We start from the raw sequence: 16760 nt of genomic DNA, 5'->3' as shown, positions 1-16760 counted from the left end.
TAAGTATATGCATGTACATACACACGCACACATATATTTATTATAATTTTATGTGTGTGTCTATTTACATAAGTACTTATAGTTACCATAAGTAGTTAATTTATCGTGGCTGATATTATTTTAATTCAATTCGTATTTCAACAATAATTATCACAATCTATTGGTTATTGCTTAAATGAACGTCGTACAAAAACTTTTTTAGTAGGTAAATGTTATCCAATTCATTCATTTATATACACTAATTAGGTATTTTAATAATAATTCATTGCTTGTTTAATTTCCCACCATCATACTAATTAATAAATTAGAACATTTTGCACTAAATGAGTTTATATTCAATGAAAAATTAAATTAACACTCTGTTTTGAGTCTCAGTCGCCAAACAGCTCAATTTATATTAACAAAAAGTATATAATATATACATTTAAAGAGTATTAATAAATGATTGATTACGATTTAATCGCAATTAATTAATTTAAATAGTATATAATATAAAGTGTTCACTTGTTAATAATAATTATATTTCGAACTTTATCTTTATGTAATTTTAAATTTTATTAATTAAGTATAAAATAATACAAAACAAATTATATAATTTTAATACTTAATTATGCATGCTTCAAATATTATGACATTGAATGCATTGTACTTATACTTTTATAATTAATTCAGTTTTAAAATTGGAAAGAAAATTCGGGTCATTACTTATTATATAATCAAAATTAGTTTTAACCGAAAAAATTAAAATTAAATTGATCAATAATAATATCGACGGAGTTGACGTTTATTTTACAATTTAATATTAGTTTCAGTGGATACATTTTTATACAAAAAAGACATAATCGTTGGAATTTAGAATTGCAACTCTTACATTGAATGATTCTGATATAATAAAATTTAAATTATTTCATTGGATTATCATTTATTATATAGTATTTGTTTATTTATTTATTTATTTATTTAACAAGCCTTTTCTACAGTAAAAATTGTAGTTTTATTATTTTGAATCGACAGCAAACATTTATATAATCAATGTAGAATCTTCAATTTTATTATAATAAAAAAAAAAATTATTTCAATTAAATTGTATTTTATAGTAGTCAATACACAGTTTATAAAAGTAAAACGTAGTATTACTACAGCATTGATCAATAAGGAAATATTGTTATCTAATAAATATAAACCAATGTCCAATTAATTTTTTTATTACTAAATTTTCACAAGTTCAGCAAATTATGATTTGTTGTGTGCACCTACTTATTTTTATTATTGTTTATTATCTATCTAAACATTTTGTTGTAGTTAAAAGTATTGGAACTCAAAGAAATCAGGTTTTATAAATAATATTGATAAACTATAATAATTTAAAATATAGTTTCATTTAAAATTTGAATTAAAAAGGTTGTTGAATCATTTTTAAGTCCTACGTGACATAGGCTATGTCGTTTTTATCAAAATAAATCGATGTAGGAAAACAATTATAAATTATAAAAATAAATAATGAATCAAATTTTAATAGGGTAGTCTAGTTATAATGCTGTATAAGATTATCAATCTTAAGATAAGTAAATAATACAGTTGTTATTGTTATTTTTATAATAGCAATATATTATACTAGTATATTTTAACTTATCCTAATGCCTTAATAAAAATAATGGATATATACTAAAACTATTTATAAAAAACTCGTGAAAAACTATTCTTGTGTAATAGGGGATCAGCCCCTTCCCGTAGACTCTAAATTGAATTTAAATAGTTTACCAAATTAAACTAGTCTCATTTTAGAACAGAATGGCGTTGATATTATACATTAAATATTAATCTTATAATTTTCAAAATAATATTAAATCATCATTATTCACGTAGAACGTAGGTAAAAAATCGATTTTGAACATTAATTTTAAGTTAAATCTGTACTTCATGAGATTTCTTTATTATTTTTTATGGTTCTTGTTTAAACTTTTTTTTTTTTAACTTTTTATTTTAAAGCGTACAATCTGTAAATAAATTATTAAAATAAGTACGCATGCGAAAATATATAATATAGCTTGACATCAGCACTGAACTCTATCACTTCGACCCAATTATCAAATCATAGTGACAAAAAATCAAAAAAATATTTTAAACACATTCACTTAAATATAAATAAATTAATAAATATTATTGTTTTAGAATAAAAATGTGTTCTGCATATCATAGGAATTCACAAAACAATATTTTAATCATTATAAAGTTAGAAGTAAATAAAAAATTACCCAATTATTGGGAAATTGAGGTTTTTAAATTAAAACTGTCTAGTATATACACCTACATTGAAAAATGTAATTTTTATAACTTATAAGGAAGACCGATAAACCCTGAGGAAAAATGTAGTATTACAAGTTACTTACTACACTTCAGAGATTGGAAAGTCATTTAACAAAGTTGCAAAAACTTTTTAGAATAAAATAAACCTATAATTTAATTTTTATAACAAAAATATCACTACCTAACCAAAATATGAACTATAATGTCTATAACTATAACTATTGAATTTAAATGATTTAACGTTATAGTATAAATATGTAATAGTTTATTAAATAAATCATTCTTCTTTTAAAAAAAGTTAAATCATCTTCATTATCATTTACTACTCATTATTTATTATAATAATTTATAAGTTATAACTAACAATTGACATTTATAAATTAAATTACAAAATGCTTAAAAGTTATGTATAATTTACAGTTAAATATTTGATTAACTATTTTATAAATACAAGTGTATACTCGTCAACAATTTTAATTCTAACTTTATTTTTTCAAATCATGAAATTATATAAATATTATTACGTATAAATGACTGAATTTATATTGTTGTTATTATTATTTATACTTCAATATTATTCTTTGTTTTCTATAATATTTAAATTTTAAATACTTAATATTGTGATTAAATATTTCGTAGAGTCACAAAGAAATAATTGGTGGAGATAAACTCTGTGAGGCATGCAAGTTATTCTTTCGAATTAATCAATAGTAATAATATTTTCAATATTAGACTATTTTAATAAAGCAATATTGGCAATATATCAATTATAAATAAGTATTACTTTCATATCCTTTACTAAATATTTTCTATAAATAGGTAACCACTAACCAAACACAACATAATTCATAAAATTTAAATTTAAAAAATGAAAACATTCTATTTAAAAAAAATTAATTCGATTTAAAATAACTTCTCATTTGTGAATCAATCAAATACTCCAATAAAAAAAAAAAAAAAAAAATACATTTAGAAATGTCTAAAGATAAATAACAATTATTAGAACAAATAACTTGTTTTGAAAAATTTATTTTTTATATAAATATGTATGTGTAATGTGTATAATATTATTACTGAATTTCTTAAAAAGATAATAGATAAGTATTTACAAAATATGGGCATAACTTTTTAGGAAATCTCAATACAAAAATCAAGTATCAAACAAGAAGTTAGTTAATATAATTACCTAATAATTATATAATATTCTCAGTATAAATAGAAAAAAATGCAATTGTTTACCAGGGACTACTCTTAAGCTTATAGGTTAAGACATTTTTTTTTGCTCTAAAAAGTGATGACAATTACATAAAAAAAAAATTTAAAAAAAAATTATTGTAATATTATTATATATATTATACCACTCAGAATTTAAAACGTATGCTATGATTCAAAAAAATTAAAAACCTAAAAAAATTTATTGCTAAAAATTAAAAAAAATAGTTTTATGATAACATTAGATTATATAAAAAATAAATACATTTTCAAAAATGATTATTCTTTTCTAAATAATAACTGTTTATTGTTAAAAAATTACTATGTGTAAACTGTTTAGGTTATAATATCAATATATAGTAGTATAAAGCTTAATATTTTATAGGTGATAATGATAAAGAAGCAATATTTCTTTTTATACATAATCTATACCTATTTTCAACATCTGTCATCTATAGGCTAAATAGCTAATAGCTATATAATATGTATATACATATGAAATTTGTAGTTCTAGTTTCAAAAACTCCTTTCTTACATTTTTTATTACCTAAATTTTATACTTTATATGTGTTTAAATGTTAAAGTTTTTATGACATATTTAGCAATATTAAATATTATTAAACGTTATTCAAAATACTAATACAATATTTTTTTGGTTAAATATAAAATATATTGTAATACCTTTGATTAAATTAATTTAAGTAAATTTTGCTTTTTGTTTTATAAAAAAAAAGTTATAGTAATGAATTATGACATTGAATATTAATAACTATTATTTGTCGATGTATAGGTACTTATAGTGGTATTTTTATTTAAAAATAATAAATATCTTTAATTATGATTTTAATCTTATACAATTTTTTGTAATGATATTCATGTAATTTGGTATTTGGGTAGTAACATATTGTATTAAATCCTAATAAAGTATAAAATATAAACTCAAAATTGATAGACATTACACAAAATATTAGAGCCAAACATTTTTATTTTATAACTCGATAGTAAAAAAGTGGATTGTCTACATTTTATAGATACAACAATACGTAACTATTATATTATTACACGGTAATGAATTTTTTAGGAACCATTTAACTATTTAGATAGTCATATTTAAAATTTGATGAACGGGTAACAAAACAATATAGATATCATTTTAAATTGGACATAAATAGGAAAAAATTAGTATGTATTTGTTTCGTACAATAAAAATTAGTCGTGTTTATAAAAGGCAACGTGATGGGTTGGTAAAAAAATATATACGGTGTTTAATTGTTCATCCACAGTTAATGAAAATAATTTACTAAAATAACTTAAAGTTTAAATACAATTATTTGAGTGTTATTCATTATAAAGGTTTAATTGCAGTTAATTACAAAAAAATTATTTCATATTTTTATTGACAAAAACTATAATTACTTAGGTACTTATATGTGAGAGGTAAGAAATTTTCCAATTTAAAAAATATAATTGTATAACATGTAAACGCACTTTAGAAATATTCTAACAAAAACTTTATAATTTCCCATTTATATACGCCCAGTGCCCATAACTTATTTAACCAATTTTAATAGGTAACCAGTAGGACTATTATGTATGTACGATGTTATTTATTTATTACTTAGTAATCTGAATTATCAAATTTTCAATATCTGTGCAGAAAAGACATTTTTTAAAATTTAATACAAAGCTTATTTTCTGTTATATATGAACGATATTTATGTACATGGTATATAAATATATATCCACATTTGTATAATAATGTGGATGACCTTATATTATTATATTGTGACGTAGGTAGATATATAATGGATTTTCAAGAACCTTCACACTATAATATAACACATTGCGACTATAAAAATAAATTGTATAACTTTAAAGCTTTAAATTCTCCATTTTCAGGATAGACACTAAAAACAGTAAAATCAAAGAAAATATATCTGAAATAGAATTTTTTCTTGGCCACATTATAAAGATGTTCAAATTATTGGTTGAATATGGAAATGATAATAATACGCATCGAAAGGTCATACTTCTATGAGCCAATATGATTTAATATTCCTCACATATAATATACATATTATTAAACAAAAGTATATAATTTCTTCCGCCAATGACCAATACACACACACACACATACCAGTACACTCATGCACGCACGCATAATATATAAACATGTGCATTAATGGGAATATGTCTCGGATCTATTTGTGCGTGTACGACACATTTATGTGGTATACATAAATATATATAGTTCTATACGTCAAAAATAAAACAATGTGTTAGAATATAGATATATATATAGCAACAGGTGAGTCGTCAGTAAACTTAGATAAAATTAATTAAATTTATGTTATGTCTAGCAGTAGCAACGATTTGTTAAAATAAAATCATGTGTTTGGCAGTTATTTCTTGAATCTTAACTGTATGCCATACAAATTCCTTTTCATACCTTTATAATATGATTTATTTTTATTTTCATTATTATATTTTTTAATTTATAGATACGATTGTTTTAATTTAAAAAATAATAAGTTATTCATTTTGATTCATCGAGCTGATTCAGAACAAAATTTTTGATCCCAACAATTTTAAATTTGAAATCATTAATTTTATTAAAATGTTTTGAATGTATCTCGAAAAATAAAGACTATACTTCACAATAGAACTAATTTTACGTTTCTAGAGTTATGTCTCGGTCAAAATAATACAAATATTCTATTTCATTGATTTAAAATTAATAGTTATAATAATTGAAAAATCGAACAATTTGTATAGTTGTTTTCTTCAAAACTTCTTAGAAAACCATTTCTATACATTTATAATAATTTGTCACAACCGATAACGCTGTAGATAATATTATAATATTATTAATAATTTCACCGTTATAAAAAAATTGTTTTAAAGGTAGGTTTGACGTGTAATATATTATAATGATATATTATGGATTTATTTATAGTATAATATTCATTATATAACGTTGAATTTAATAACAGTTAAATTAAAAACCAAGAAGTTTTTCCGCACGAAGTCTTGTTGTATCATGTTTTTATAAGCAAACATTTTAATACATATAGAGTTAAGGCATGAATACGGTTCGTTCAACCGAAAGAAAATTTAACAAAAAAACAAAACGGTTATGACCACAACACCAATGATTAATATAATATAATAAAATCGATTGATAAATGCAATAAATAGGATTATAATTAAGTACGAACAATTGTTTTGTTAAATCTGAGATCCGCCATTAATATTTTAATAATCTACTCAATTGATTTCTGTATTTATTCAATTTATAAACTGACTTTAATTGTCTGTATTCGTTTAAGCGAAATTAGAAAAAAAAAACCGATTGATGTATACATATTTTAAGATCGTTTTTTTTTTTTTGCAGATCACGCAAAATTAGACCACAACACCCGATTTACGATATAATAAAAACTATTCGACAGTACGCGAATATCCGTATACATGGTATATTATTATATATATATATGTTTAATACATATATATAGGCTTACTTTATTCGAAGTGTCACAGGGATGAGTGTTACAAAGCGGACAGAACGGCAAGGGACGGCGGTGGTGGAGTTCCTGTTGCTTCTGCTGCGGCGACAGCGGATGAATAATGTAAGACGAATGAGAGTGGTAAGTCCAAAAGTGCCAAGTGACTTGCACGCGAATTTGACGGATTAACCGGTTTCGTCGAAAGCCCGGTGTAAACTGCCACCGGTTTGTTCGTCCATCAGCCTCGACAATGGCAATCGCGTTGTATCGCGCTCGCGATTCGCAGTGAGTAATACACACTTTTATACAAACACACACACACACACACACACGCGCGCGCAAACATCTATACCCATACACACGCACACGTACACCACGCCTTCACCTCACCACAAAGTTCCGCTGCAGCAGGTGATGAGCACTATCGCGGGACACCTCTCGAGACGCGCGATTATCGAATAATATTCCGTTTTCGAGTACCTTTCTTGGATATTATGTAATAACTAGTATTGTGTAGGTAAAGGTAAAGGTTTAGAGTGGCGTGTGATTGAATTTTATCAACAGAGAACCGCGGCAAAAAAAAAAAAAAAAAAATTATGCGAATCGAGAATATGAAATTCGAATCGTCGAGCTTTGCGAGATCGGAAAAACAACCCGTGCAATGCGGCGATTTTGGCGTTTCCAAAAATTACGAATTAGGGCGACCGATCGACAATAATTATTACTATATAGTACGATCGATTTAACAAGGTAGGTACATCCGTAACACCGTTCGCAAAGTCGATTAAACCGTTTATGATAAAACACATGATATCTAAATAAATTACGATTACTATTTATCAGACAAATGTCGTAAATAAAGAAAAATTTCCGATAGAAATGAGACCGAAACACAATCACAAAACTAACTCGATATTTTTATTGGTTCTAAGTTCTGATCTGATAAGATGTATATTAATTAAAATTATGGCGGTATTTTCTTCCTAATCATTTTTATAATATTGATGAGTTCTGTTTTAATGTTTGATGGAAATTAAAGATCATAGACATCTTACCAATAAGAAATTACAAATATGTATTTATAATTTATATACATTTAAGGTATAGTAATAATCAAAAAGAATCCAAATTTCAAGTGTAATTGAAAATGCTTTTCGTTTCATCATATCCTCGCGTGAAAAAATTCTAAAACCACCAATTTAGGATTCGAGTTAATATGAACGACAACGAATACGACCATAAATAAAATTATGTTTTTAATAATACTAGGTGGTGAAAAAAATTTACATCAAGCATAAGGCGCTTATATTAAATATATTTCATATGTTAACTATAACTGTTGATTGTTTTCATAATACAATGGTCGGATGGATTTATTATAATTGAAAAAAAAATCAAAGAACCCAATCCCGCACTAAGCCCCACTTATCTGAAGTTTGCTGTGCTTGTGGGCTTGTGACCGTTTTTATTACCCTTGTTTGTCCGCAATTTAAATCCAAAAACCACCACAGAATTTATATTTTTTTTCTTGTTATCTCTTTCTATAATTATTTAATATTAAGTTAGAAGTGGTAACGATATTTCCATTTTTATAAGTACAACATAATAATTTAGTGTTTTACAGACAGTGGTGTGTAGAAAAAATTGTTTTAATAATAATAAAAAAAATCTACCAACTAAATGTTTTAGTTAAAATTGGTTTTATATTTTATCGTATAAATACAATATAATTTATTTATTTATTTTTTGATAGATAATTGAAGAATCTCTACCTCAATCGTGTTGTATGTTGTTAACACAGAGCGTATCAATGTATTAACATTTAGACGTGATATCGGCTGCAGTTGTGTGCCAGGGGCGCATGAAAATCCTACTGATACGTCTCCGAATCGACTGCAGCCGTGATTGAATAATAACAAAATTAATAATGTAATCGGAAGCACTGCGACGATTTAGAATATGACAATGATTAAGTTATTATTAATCTTGTAACTTCTGTGAGTAATAATTTGTTTAATGCTCGAAAAAACACGCGCGGTGATATAACGACTTGTGGACTTCACCGGAACTCGCGTTGTACAGAATTCGTGTATTACTATGCACGAATGATATGTCACACCAACGTATACGAACGCTGTACCTATAGTTTAGTCTCACATTTATTTTTGGAATGTCATAGCTAAACTTAGCCGAAGATTTTTGGCCCATGACTTGTTTCAAAAACGTAATTATTCCCGTCTCTACAACGCAGTTAGATATTTTTTATTTAGCCCGCCGGTCCCACCGCAATGTTGTTATTATTATACAAGACGATTCTTTTAAGATTTAAAAATTTAAATATTCATTTTCTGGAAAAGTATTAACTTTTTGAAAATATTTTGGAAAATTATTGATAGTCATGACTCATGATAAATTTACATTAATTATCCTACATTTTTTGAACAGTAATCATCCTTTTTCCTGTAAATTGTTAAAGAGATAGATATTTTGAAAATTATAGAATATAAATAGGTTATAGGTATAGTAAAGAATTATAATATAATATTTTTAAAATAAATTCAAATCGTCATAGTAACATATCCCCATCCTATCCAAACCCATTATCATGAATCTGTATCCTTAGTACACAAACTTAAGTAACTCAAAAACTACTCGATTGAATATTGATGTCGACTCATAAATATTTTTGATAAAACTATTTGCTTAATAATTTAGAATAAAATGTTAATTTTCGTTTAAATAAAAGATATTTATAATGCTTGTATGACATTTCTTAAATAGTATAAATAATATGGTTCTTATGAATACTTAAAAAATTCCAAAAATTATAGTTGGAATATATGTATTAACTAAGGAAGAAAAAGGGTTAAGTATGTTTGGTGAATCTAAATATATGTGTGTTTTTAGCGAAATAAATAAAATTATTGTTTCTATATTTTATTTTAGTGTCAAACTGTCACATACTCGTATTAAGTGTGTGGGCTTCAGTATGGTATACCTATGTACTAATGTATATAAAATAATCTCTCTTATAGGTACAGATATAATATTATATATACGAGAATTTTAATGTTGTATAATGTTTATAATGAGTAATTGCTGTTTTTTTTTCTACTAAACTCTAATGGGCAATGATGTACTATCGATTTTATGGGCAAAGTAAGTTTGGACCAGTCTTAGAAAAAAATTGTATTCAAAAATGTTAACCCGTTTGTATTTTAATGAATAATTATATACCTATATAGTTATATTATCATTTGTATAACAAATTAAATATATAATATTTAATTGCTCATTAATTACTTTTTATTAAGAGTAAGTAAGAAATTATCACTTATCCAATCAGCGATATTGTATGAAATTATTAGTTAATATTAATATATTATATTAGGTAGTATACCTAACTGACTACCTATACGGTTTTACTAAAATGTTAGATAACCTCGAATTGGCTAAGGGTCTGATGTAAACATTATTAAAACATTAAAAATATTATTCAAATAGCAATTTTTATTTATTTTTTGTTCCTTTATTTTGATGTAAAAAATCTATAAAATTATTAAAGTTGTTATTAAATTAGCTTGATTCTATCTTAAAATGTGCTTTAAATAGCTTAAAAAGGCGATAATATCAAGAAAATATTACCGTAAACCCAATTCGAGTATACCTATTATCAAATAATATCGTGTATCCAACTCATACTTAACTTAAGCGATCAAATATTTCGGCATCCAACTCACGTTTTTCCAAAATGTCCTATATTAAAGACACTTTTGTCTTTTATAATTTTATCCCAACAAATTATTTCAATATCCAACTAAACGTCTATACCATTGTTAATCACAATAAAAAAATAACATTTAAAATCACTAGTATAAGACGTGTACGCAGTATATCGGCACGTATAGAAATGTAGGATCATTATGAATTATGGACTTATACGAAACGACGATTACGCACTTAATAGTCAATATTTATTTGCCATCCAACTATTTTATCTAGAGTTTTGATTTAGAATTATCAAACTTACATGATATAAGGCAGCGTTATTAAATACATATTATACGAACCAAAGATCCTCGAGCTTGGTGACTACAGCTGGTAGGAGTTGAGAACATCTATTTGTCTATTTAATAACTGGCAATGTAGTACATTTGGTATCACATTCAAAATATCTACATGATAGACGGTGTAACTATGAACCCGATCTCAAAGAGGTTAAACTATCGACTGTGTTATCATTTATTTGTATCCACCGCGCATCGATTAAACATAATTACCACAATAAATGATTAACTACAAATGAGTATTGAATAATGATAAAAAAAAAAAAAAAAAAAAAAACATTAATACATCCAAATAAAAATTCGTACTTAACACAACCTGACACCTGTTATGATGTAGAAAAAATCGAGTTTCAATCTTATTTAATACTATCTCTTACACAAAAATATAAGGAAGTGGTGAAGTACCTATTTCTTATAAGATGAACACGATTATAAGACTCAACTGATAATAAGTGAAATTAAATTTTTCAAAAATATTAAAATAAATAGGAATTAGACGTAATATTAAAAAAGGACCTTATTTCTAAGGCTATTATTTGCCATTGTTGACTAATTTGATGATCGTGAGGACGAGTCTTTACAACTGTTGTCCGAATCTATAACATTATACGATTTACCTACGTCACTTCATACAATAATACCGCATATTCGCATGTATATAATATAATGTATAAACTATAAAGGTATCTACGCAAAACATGCTCAGGCCTTTAACGACAAATTTTATGACATATTCGTAAATATTTTTAACGTCCGATTGTTATGGGTAAATGCATACTGTACCTTTAATATTAATGCTATACACTTATATGTGTAAAATATTACATTTTCGTCGTAAAGATTTCACGAAAGATAGAAGTAGATTGCCAGCAAAACATTAATGGCTCAAAGATTTTTTATTTCTACCGCACTATAATAAATACTACAGTTCAATATGGGGACATAATATAGCAGCGTAATTTAGCGTCGAATTGTTTATAACACGAGGTGAAACTTTAGGTACTTTTTTAGAAATTTGGTACATGGTATACGATACGTCATAATACACTGTATAGGATCGTCCGGTATAGAATCGATAATTAATCAAATGCAACTGCAGGAATAATGTTAAAAAAGCATATGACTCATTACTGTAAAATTAATATTAATAAGCTATACAGCTATACTATACTTTGACTTTAAATCAAATCATACAATTAATAAATAATGTAAATAATGTATAATAATATAATACTTGTATATATTATAATATTAATATTATGTTTTACTGTAGACCGTTGTATTAGTTTTTTTTTTTTTTTTGGTTACTGTATATTTTATAAATTTCACTTGTTGTACATTATATATCGACTTAATTTGACTTACACTCAAGACGTTAGTTTTCCGGTAAGACCTACCTTTATTTTTTTTTCTGCTGGATCATGAATAACGACTAAAATTTATTTTGACAATCGTATGTTTCCGGGTTTGATTATGGTAAACAATAATTGAAACACTCTGCAGACAAGAGAATGTAGACCATAATGACTATTTATGGATAATGTTATATAATTTGTATACACCTATTAAACTTTGAGTATCTTTTATTTAAAATATAGAATATTATAGAAAACACATGTGTTTTGTTATTATTTTTATTAGTTGGACAATGATTATTACTGTTCAATATAAGTATATAATATACTACGTTATCAATAATAATATTAAATTGTGTAAACTGGCTGAATCTTACTATATATTATTACAGTATATAATATTATTTGAGACTTATGAATACATTTTAATAAATATTTATGTGGGAAACGATTGTAAATACACTATATTATCTTCGATAAAAGAACGTTGAGTTCCGTGAAAAATATGTTATTATAATATAACACTCGTATATATGTTGCTTATTGGAAAGAGATGAGATAATATATTTAAAATTATGGTAACTTACATATTTATTGTATCTGCACCGACGATGGCAGAGGCGTTGTGGATAATTTTCAGCCCGTGGGAGCAGACTGTTTTATTAACTGAAAATAAAAATCATTAATATAACAAGATAAAACATTTATAGTATAGGTTCATTTAAAATATGTTTGTGTGTGTGTGTGTGTGTGTGTGTGAATGTACAATATTTATTGTGTTTTCATACAAGCATAATATTGTAAAATGTCAAATGTTTTTATATTAATATTAATCTGTTCAATGCAAGCTTATGTTATATATCAACTGTTAACATGTAAAGAACAATATTGTTGATCACACATTTATTATTATAGTGGTATGACTATTGTATGTGAAATTTAAGAAAAACATTTCAAATTAATGAGATTATTGCTATAATTTTTAGCTCACTGTTTGTAAAACATTGCCAGAGCGATAACCCTATTTAATTATTTTGGAGAAGGATGTTATCATCGGAATTATAGCATTACTGTTGAATCCTTTGAAAGTCAAATCAGAATCTAATTTATATAGTCTATACATTGAAATACAATTTAAAAAAAAAATCATCACTACTTCACTGTTATACACAACACAATTCTTTATACCTATATTATCTTTACCTAACTTACCATACTTGATTTGTTGTTTAACTATCAGCTTTAGTTAATTATATCGTGAGAGCAGTTGTAGTACAATGAATTCAGTAGCTAAACTAATAGATGATAAATGTTATACGACCGATCATTATATCAATCGTTATCAGTACAAACTTTTTGCATATTAGTTTGCGCAATCATTTTTCGAATAATTTACTTATATACGATAAGCTTTTTTTATACTTATTCAAACTATATTATGTTAAGTGTAATTAATGCATATGATTGAAGTCTTATAATAATTGTTGGAAGAAAAGTATAGTTTTTAATTATTTGACACCATTAGACTTATTGCTCATAGTAATTAATACATAAACGTGGGATTGAGAGAACCAGCTAACCCGTCGTCTAAAAGTCTCATTTAAATATCCATGCAAAATAATATATATACCTAACTGTACTGATGATTAAAAAAAAAAAATCATAATATTAAATCGATTATACAATTTCAAAACAATTTTTATAAAATGTTACGTAGATACTCTGTACTCGTAATTTATATTTCCTTATATGTTCACAGTATATATAATATTAGTCATTAGCAATTATAGATTGTAATTATTACAAAATGATTATTTTATAACAGCGGTGATCACTCATGTTACTTCAAAAAGTATTGAATTTTGATTTTTAGATGACTATTTACGCAGATACCTAACCTATATATTTTTAATTTTATATTTTATTGCAATCTAAAACAAATTACTTTTTTAAAACTGTTGATATATGAACACTACAAATATTGAACACTAAACGAATAGTTCTTTTTTAATAATCATTTCAAGTTTATAGATAAGCTGAATGATGCACAATACATTTCATGAGGTACCCCTTACCACTTATCTCTTCTTATCTGAACTCGAAATTCCCATTTATTAAAAGATATATAGCTAAATACCCACATAAATTTATAAGCCATATATATATATTTTTTTAATTTTCTATTTCAAAACTAAAAAACATAAACATTTTTATTTGAAATTAAAACTTATTAATGGTTTCATCAAAAAAATATGTATGAAAAAAACGATGACAATATAAAAAATATAATGTTGCCAATTTTAGGTGTTTCAAAAAAAAAAAAAGATATTTTTGAAATATTAAATTATTTTCTACTAAAATAATCCCTCTGTATACTCAATCATAGAAAATATTTAAAAAATACCTTACATAAGATCGTTCTTTTTTATTAGATTAAAAAGTTTATAGGTAAATATAATTACAATATTATTATTTAACAAATATCTCTCAGTAGTTATCAAAAATATAAATTTTTTATTATTTCATATTTAAATAACATATTATTATATTCAGCATTAACAGAGAACAAAAGACAAAAATCTTGTCAAAATATATCAAAATCAATAATAATTATTTATTCTTCTTTATTTTAACTAATATTTTATTTAACATAGTTTATACGTCATTCTCTTATTAAAATTAAAATTATTATAATTAATATTATTTTAATAATATATTTTTATTTCAGGCGAATGAATTATACAAATATCCTTCACTAGTAAAAACTGATTTGCATTATAGGCTCTTTAAATAAATATTTATGAAAATACTACCGTTATATAGACATTTTTTATTAGGATTGCACAATAATATTATTCACCGTTATTGCGAAATTTTATGTTAGTTAAACATACATTTTATTTTAGACATAAGACTATTTCAACAAGAAAATATTATACTATAGAACACGAACTGTTAAGTACACCTAAACACAATTAAGTTGTACTATATTGCATCACTTGTACTTAATCAGATTTAATATTTTAAAAATACTGTATTTAATTTTGTTACTATCACATTATTGGAAAGTTAGTAAACTATTTCAAATTCTAACTGTAAATCTATGTAAATAATAAATTACATTATTATTTATTTTATTACGAAGCATTATAATAATATTGTTTAGTACTTCCGTCAAATTTCATATTGTTATTTTTTACTTACAACTTAATGAGTATATATCTTTTTTTTTATTAGAATTAAGCCTCGGCAGCGATGGCCATTGGCTGTTAATGAGTATAATATATAATATAATATATTAACTAAATTATTATTTTTATATTTTTTTTATAGTAACCTAACTTAATCATATCAGAGTTTTTACATCAATTATCATTGATAGAAAATGTGCTAGAATAATTATTAACAAATGGTAAAATTTCTAGATTTTAAAACGCTAAATTAAATTATTTGTTACATCACTAAATACCTACAAAAATTATCAAACAGATTTAAATCAACACTAAAAGTATAATTATACTGATACTTGCAAAACAATATAACATGATTTGATACTATAGAATTTGAAATATTATAATGCTTTTGGATACATCAACCATAATTACTCTGAGTATATTAATAATATTATTATACTATATCAATATCGTTAACAATGTTTTCAATAATTTTGAACCTATACAATTGATCATTTATTTAAATAAGTTTAGGTGACAAACACTGACAACATAAAACATATGCTTATGCTTTCAAGGGCAATATTATTGTTGAATAATATAGTTTCATTATGAATTTAATTTAATGAATTAAAATATTATATTATTATTATTATTATTATTATTATTATTATTTTGATCATAAGCCAAAAAATATTTTTAACCATCGTATTAAATTAATGCGAAATAACATGACAAAAATATTACTTACATTTTTTATATATTAAATTCATGGACTTGGACTTTAATTAAATTTAATGGAAATATAGAGTGATGTTTATTTTTTTAATTTTAATTTTTGAATTGTGGAAAACTTGGTTCCTAAAAGGATATGTTATATTATCATAATATGGCTTAATTATTTACAATTTGACGAAAGTTATTAGGATACCACACTCGCATATATTGTTTCCATTTTTCAACATACCAAATTTGTGATTCAGCAGAATTAATTGTTTGACGTTAATTTTAATATTAAAGAAATTTAATCTATTAAATAACTCTAAGTTTAAAACATAATTATTTTTATATTTCAATTTTCGATTAAGTGATTATTACTTATTAAAACATAAACATTTTTAAAATTAGCTTAAAAATTAA

At 24.3% G+C, this 16760-nt stretch overlaps 1 protein-coding gene across 2 annotated transcripts in view; it reads right to left on the bottom strand.

The window, feature by feature from the left end:
- The window catches only part of LOC112593296 (facilitated trehalose transporter Tret1-like), a 51579-nt gene extending 37867 nt beyond the window's left edge, over nucleotides 1-13712 (bottom strand). Inside the window, exons 1-2 of one of the 2 annotated variants that reach the window (XM_025337671.1) lie at nucleotides 13660-13712; nucleotides 13035-13113 (exon numbers count right to left, since the gene is read on the bottom strand). The gene's annotated coding sequence lies outside the window, so the exon portion shown is untranslated. Of the gene's footprint in view, nucleotides 1-7040; nucleotides 7280-13034; nucleotides 13114-13659 lie in introns of those variants that run through there. The other variant, XM_025337669.1, reaches the window with a different exon arrangement.
- Between the last annotated feature and the right edge of the window lie 3048 nt (nucleotides 13713-16760).

Source organism: Melanaphis sacchari, unplaced genomic scaffold (genome assembly GCF_002803265.2).
Source record: "Melanaphis sacchari strain LSU unplaced genomic scaffold, SCAv2.0 Contig1_pilon_pilon, whole genome shotgun sequence".
Taxonomy (NCBI): Eukaryota; Metazoa; Arthropoda; class Insecta; order Hemiptera; family Aphididae; genus Melanaphis; species Melanaphis sacchari.
This window is presented reverse-complemented; position numbering and strand designations above follow the sequence as displayed.